Source organism: Triturus cristatus, chromosome 8, assembly GCF_964204655.1.
Source record: "Triturus cristatus chromosome 8, aTriCri1.1, whole genome shotgun sequence".
In the NCBI taxonomy this organism is placed as follows: domain Eukaryota; kingdom Metazoa; phylum Chordata; class Amphibia; order Caudata; family Salamandridae; genus Triturus; species Triturus cristatus.
The window spans coordinates 1,669,610,632-1,669,617,786 of NC_140591.1; positions in this window are offsets into that span (position 1 = coordinate 1,669,610,632).

Below are 7,155 nucleotides of genomic sequence, written 5' to 3' on the forward strand. Positions count from 1 at the left end.
TGGCCTAAACAGCTCTAAAGTTATTTTTAACGCGATCCCTTGTGTTATCCCACTCTTCTGACTTGGAGTCTTTCCTCTAAGAGCACCAGTTCCAGGGGTGGGTGTGGTAGACACAGGCATATACACCCTTCTGGCATATTCATGTGAAGCTTCAATACTTTTGAAAGGTCTATAAGGCTCAGGTTTTATTTATTAGTTTGTTAATATTTTTGGAATTGCATCCTGCAATTACTTGATCTGATTGATGGATCTTTGATTAGTCAACATGTAAAACACTCAAATTCACAGTTAACGGCTAGTGTTTCTACATCTGTCACAACATCATCTATTGATTCCCCAGAGCCGCAAACACAAGCTAAAAACCTATGCCTATAAGTTACTGAATTGCTTCAACCTTCAGAATACTTCAGTAGTTCTGCACCAGTTTTTGGGAACTCTTTGAGATCTCCTGCTAGTAGAGGCACTCAAAGCAGGTACATGCTCCATAACATTTGGTCCTTAGGTTCCTTAATAGCAGTAAGGTTGAATGTTCCTTCTGTCCATCCTACATCTAAATGTATACATTGCTCTTAAATAGCCATTGAATCTCAAGTCCAAAGTCTCCACTTCACTGGTGAGTCAGTAGGATCCTGTGATCATGTATTAGGTGGTGTAATATTCTGCAGCTGGATAGAACTTTACTACCAGACACTGGAGAAATATCTAGAAATGAGTAATTAGAAATGTGTAACTATTATTTTATTTTGACAACTTAAAATTGTAAAAGTTAGATACATTGATAATGCAAAAGCTTGAAAGAACTGAAATTCAAAATAACATGGAATACTTGATAACACAACATGCATATTATGGAAACAAGGAAAATAACAATGTACAATTTCCACAGCTTTTTTCAGTCAAGAAATACAGCCCAAAGTGTAGACAATAAAAATAGAAAGATGGTTTACCAAATCGTGGAAATCCTTGTAGGATGAAACGGTTCAATGGAGGCTGCAGTTCTGTTGTTCTGCTACAATTTTGCACTTGAAACCAGGTACCATATTTATCATCGTGGGGGAGCAAGAATGACGCAACACTAAGGTCAAATTTATCAAGCCACAGAAGGCCACCTTGCGTGGACCTGCATGGTGTGATACATTTGGAATAACGTAAGGCAGTGCAAATTGCTACCTTGTGATACTCTGACCTAGGGAGGCAGGGGTTCCTGCCTGCACAAAAACAATGCAGGCACCCTTTACCATGATGCAAGGGTGCCAGCATTGGTGTATTATGTTAAATACAGTGCATTCCTGCCCTTTCCCTTTCATGCAGAACCTCAGTGTGGCTTGTTGCGCTGCATGAAAGTTTGATAAATATGGCTCCAACTCTTTTAAAGGCAGGAATGGTCATGATGTCTTAAAAGTAGGCAAATCACAGAATCTTTTTCTTCACAAGCATGCCAAACACTAAAGCGAAATTCCTTTCTACCCCTGCTTTTTTCTTAATCAGACATTCATTTATTTATTTATAAAGTTTTATATAGCGCAAACAAGATCCAGAGAGAAAACAGAGCACTTTGCAATATCATGGGAGGAAGGACAAAAGCAAAATCTGTAACAATATCCATAAGAGGAAGGGAGAGAAGAAAATACAGTGCAAAATACAACCAGGAGGGTAATACAGTAAAAACAGGTGTAGGCGGGCAGCAAGGGTGAAACACAGAGTACAATAAGGGGGAGCTGTATCAAAAGTAAGAACAAAAGTAGGAACAAATTCAGCAGGTGCAATGTCAATGGGCCCGTGAGTCTAACCCTATTAGGGTATGAATTTGTTCATTAGGAATCTTTTAGCTCACACTTTGAACGCCGTCAATGAGGAGAGTCTGCAAACTTCCGGTGGGAGAGAGTTCCAAATCTTAGGGGCAGCTCCGGAGAAAGCTTGGTGAAAACTTCTCTTTTTCTTAAGGATGAGTGGTTTCAGGAGGAGGGTAGAGGTGCTTCTTGAAGCTCTTACGCCACAGGATAGTTTAAGTTTTTGCGCAAGGTACGTAGGAGTATTAATGTGAAGGGCTTTGTGTGTAAGAACAGCAATCTTTAATTGAATTCGTGCTTCGAAGGGCAACCAATTGAGGGATTTTAGAACTGGGGATATATAATGTTTTCTCTTGGTATCTGTAACCAGTCTAGCAGCCGAGTTAAGAGCAGCCCTTAGTGGAGGCAGAGCGTATTTGGGAAGGCCACAGAGGGTAGCACTGCCGTAATCTAACCTCGGCAAAAAAAGCGCTTGGACCACTTGCTTGAAATCCTTTAGAGGAAGGAAAGGTTTGATATTTCTGAGGGATCTCATCAGGTGGTTAGCTCCTTTGCATACATTGCTGATATGACCTTTCATGTTCAGGTGCTTGTCCATGGTGATACCGAGAGACATGGCTGCGTCTACGATGAGAGGCGTACAGTTGAAAGCAGTGAGGTGACTCAGCCAGAGGTCTAGCTTGGGGATGCGATTCAGAGGGAAGATGAGCAGGAATTCAGTTTTTAGAGGTGTTGAGCAGTAGATGATTCTCCGTTAACCAGTTTTGGGTAAACATTAGGGTAGTATTGAGTGAGATGATGTTTTCAGAGGATGAGATTTTCAGATATAGTTGCGTGTCATCCGCATACATGTGGAAGAGGTTCCAAGAAAAAATTGAAGCGGATAGGAGATAGAGCGGATCCTTGGGGGACCCCCATGAGTATGGGAGAGTGCTGGGAGAGAGAGTGGTTTGCCTTGACTCTTTGAGTTCTGTGATGAAGGAAGGATGAGAACCATTGTAACACCAGATCAGAAAAACCCATTCTATTTTGCTGGATGGATAGGAGGTTGTCATGATTAACCATGTCAAATGCGGAGGAAAGGTCGAGGAGGATCAGGAGGCAGAATTCATTTTGGTCGAGCATTATTAAAATGTCATCAAAAACGTGAGTGAGAGCCGATTCGGTGCTGTGCAACTTCCTAAAGCTCGATTGATGCTGGTCTAGGAATTGGTAATTCTGTATGTGGGCACAGAGTTGGGATTGCACACATTTTTCTAGTAGTTTCGCTAAAGTGGGGATGTTGGAAATGGGGCGGAAGTTATTGAGATCAGATTTGTCAGCGACAGTTTTTTTTAGTATGGGTGTAACCTGAGCTGCTTTAATGCATTCTGTGATCATGCCTTGTGCTAGGGAAACATTAACAATCCTATTCCATGGGGGGATCAGTGAATTCTTGATTTCTTTGAAGATAGAAGGGGGCAGAGGGTCACTGAAGTGGTTGGAAGGATATTCTGAAGAATCTTGAAGATATCATATTCACTAAATGTGGTAAAAGTGCCCCATGATGCATTGTTCTTGGAATTCGTGGAGGTCGATTTACGCCTTACAGAGGAGTCAATGGGTGAGGCAGCAATGGAAGAAGGTAGTAGAGCCTTCTTAGAGGCGAGGTCAATGGATATGATTCTTGATTTCTCCGTGAAGAAGGCGGCAAGATCATCGCAAGAGGGTGGGTTGCCACCAGGATCAGATTGGTTAGACCCAACGACTGATTGTTGTTTGACCAATTCAAAGAAATTCTTGGGGCAGTTTGCCGCTTGATCCAATTGGTGCCTGAAGTAAGTCGCCTTAGCACTCTTGATTTGTTTGTTGTATCGGCTCCTACTGTCTCTAAGGAGTTTTAGTTGGTCCGATGAGGGATTGACTTGCCATGACCATTCAAATGCCCTACGGTTGGATATTTTTGTTGAGGCATTTTTTAGTTGGAGTGGAGCAATATTCTCCATGATGTTGGAGATGGTTGAATTGTAGGCGTCGGGGAGTGATTGAACCTCAACTCTGTCAGCTTGGAAGGAGAGGGCAGATTTACAATGGGCAGCTAGTTCGTCAGAGTTTATAGCTCTTATGTCCCTTATCCAAATCTTCGATTTTTGTGGTTGAGCCTTCCTCATCCATACCTCCCTGTTGATATAAAAGAGGATGCAGTGGTGGTCGGACCAGTCACAAGGGGTAATGGAATCTATGGAGATAGACTGCTCTTTAGAAATAATGAGGTCTAACGTTTCTCCTTTGTTATGAGTTGGTTGGACACAGTGCTGAATCAGATCTTGATCAATTAAGAAAGATTTAATGCAAGATACAGCGGGATCATTGGGGTTAGACCAATGAAGGTTGAAATCACCAAGGATGATTTGGGACAACGCTGAGTCGACATTACTAGAGATGATTTCCATTAGCTGCTCAGTGAAAGGGAGATTGTTATCCGGGGGGTGGTTAAAGGTGTGAAGTTTGCAAACCGGTAGGTTCATACTTGATATCAAGTCAAGTCAAGTCATCAACACTTCTATAGCGCAAACATATCACTCCGAAGAGTCTCATGGCGCTTGTAGCGTCTGGAAGCGGAGAGGGAATTGAACAAGGTTACTGATCGAATAACCAGGTTTTGAGTTTATTTCGAAAACACCCTAGAACGGGGATGGATCGCAAGTCAACAGGCAACTTGTTCCAAGAAGACGGAGCCAAGTAAGAAAATGATCTACCACCCTGTCTGGTGGTGTCAATTCTAAAAGGAGTGAGCAGGGACTTAGTGCTCGGCCGCAATGCCCTCTGAGGCTTGTACCAGCAGAGTTTTCTGGACCAGTATTGCGGTTTACTCCCATACAGATATTTATGGGTAAGGCATAGAACCTTGAAGAGAATGCGCTTTCTCACTGGAAGCCAGTGCAGGGCTCTAACACATGGGGCAGAGGAGGTTCGTTGAGGGAGATTCAAAATCAACTTGGCCGCAATATTTTGTAACATCTGAAGTTTATTCAAAAAGGATTCATTTATGGACTGCAGAAGTGCGTTTCCGTAGTCCATTCGGTTAGTGATCAAACCCTGAAGCAACGGTTTTCTCGCTTCCAGGGGGATCCACTTAAAGACTCTCCGCAATGTACGCATTATTCCGAAACAGGAGCTGACAACATGATTATCCTGGGCCCTCATGGACAATTGATTGTCCATGTAAAAATCCAGGTTGCGGACCACCTCCTTGGGAACAGGACAGTGAGACAGAGGTATTCACAGGAGGCGGGCGTAGAAGAGTCTGAGTGAGAAACCGAAAGTGTGTTTCTGTGAATACATGCTCGTCCCCCACCCAGTTTCAGAGCTCTGCCAAGCCTAATTATGTCATGAGTGGGGGGTACTGGGAGATCTAAGATAAGAGTGGGAGCTGGATTTAGCCAAGTTTCAGTGAGGACGATAATGTCTAAATCATTGTGTTGGATGATGTCGAAGATATCGGTAGCGTGTTTACTGGCTGACCTGCAGTTAAGTAGTACACATTTAAGACGGGTGGATTTGGGGGGGAGACGACTGGGTGATTTTCACACAGGTAAGGTTGTTAGTATTACTGCAACTAAGATTGTGACGGGGTTCTCTGTAAGGTTTAGGAAGGAATTTGTCTCGGAGGGCCGAGATTAGGTTCTGACAAGGTCGTGCTAGAGTTGTGAGAGTCATGTGGATCAGTGGGCGAAGGGTAGGACTCAGATCCACTGTGACAGGCGTTGGCGTTGGGTATTGGGGTAAGTTTGGAAAAGGTCCTGTTAGAGTTATGAGAGTCCTGTGGATCAGTGGTCGAAGGTTGGGACTCAGAACCTCTGTGACTGGCGTTGGTGTTGAGTAGTGGGATAGATTCGGGGGTGGAGGGAACTAAAGGCTGGACCAAGTGATCAGTTGTCCTAGAGGCCTCTCTAGGCCCGTTCCTAGAAGAGAGGAGAGAAATGATCATAGGAAAGAGATCAATTGAAAGGGCTTTCAGCTCATGTAGTTCAGAAGAGAGAAGGTGTAGCTGTAGAGATATTTCATCAAGGCACGTAGTTAAGTCAGAGTGTTGAGAGAGGGGAGGAAGGAGTGGGGAAAAAGTGATTGGTGGACCGGGATACTTGGGGAAGGCCTGTAGGGGCTTGTGGGGGCAATCGAAGCCCAGACTCAAGTCTAGTGTGTGACGGGGTCATAGGGTAGGGGAGGGGGACATCATCTGAAGTAAGGGAGGACAGTAAGACTAGATCTGAAATAAGAGAGGACTGTAAGACTAGAGGGAGCAACTCCGCTCGAGTCTTCCTGTGTCAAATTGACAGTAGGAGAAGAGATTGAGGCCATTTGGACTCGAGGGCGCAACTCCGCTCTGGAGTCGACGAGTGACAAGCTGACAGAAGGTGAGGAAGATGAGGCCATTGGGGATGTGAGGGGGATCTATGCCCAGACTCAAGTCTAGTATGAGGCAGAGTTATAGGGTTGGTGAGAGGGACAGTGTCTATTACATGGGAGGACTGTAGGACATGAGGAAGTATCTCCCCTCGGGAGTCATCATGTGTTGAACTGACAGTCAGTGAGGAGATAGAGGCCATAGATCAGTCATTCAGTTGAGGAGGCGAACTAATGAGATGAAGGGATCCGACTGGGGACACGGTGGCTATGTGATTATCCAGCTAAGGTTTGGGGAATCGGGAGAGTGGGGTACTCCTGACAGTTAAGGGAGGTGTTCTAGTGAGTTGAGGTAATCCGACTGGGGACAGGGATGCTATGAACTCAGTAGGAGTAGGTGAGGGGTTTAGGAAGGGTGGGGTACTCATTGTTGTTAAAGGAAGAGTAATATTCAAGGCCGGCGGAGATGTGGTGATTGAAATGGGGTCAGGGGAGTCACCGTAGAGTCGTAGACCGCTTTCCTGAGAGTTGGGTAAATATTCGCTATCTTTGCTTGGTGGATTAAGATGATACCTTTATTGTAGAGGGTGATAGTTATGGTAGCTTTGAGAAAGGAGGAGGGGGATGTTGTTAGTTTGAGGCCATGTTTGGTTTTCTTGGATCCAGTTATTCGAAGCATGGAGTAGAGCACAGACCGCCAGCAGGCCCGCTTTCTAGTATAGAAGATGAGGTTGTTAACCACAGAACATATGTTGGTGCAGAAGTAGTGGTCAGAGATTAAAGTTTCTGGTCTAGCTTTGAGTAAGCGATGGTTATATTTCTTTGCCGCGTTCTTGGAGAGGTCAGTTGGGTAATTAATGATGAAGGCATCAAGACCATTGGTGTCGGGACTTATCTCCATTCTGAAAAAAAGACCAAGTAAGGATGGGGGTCCGGAAAAGTAGAATCAGGGGGTGGGAGAACCCAACATCACTCCTGG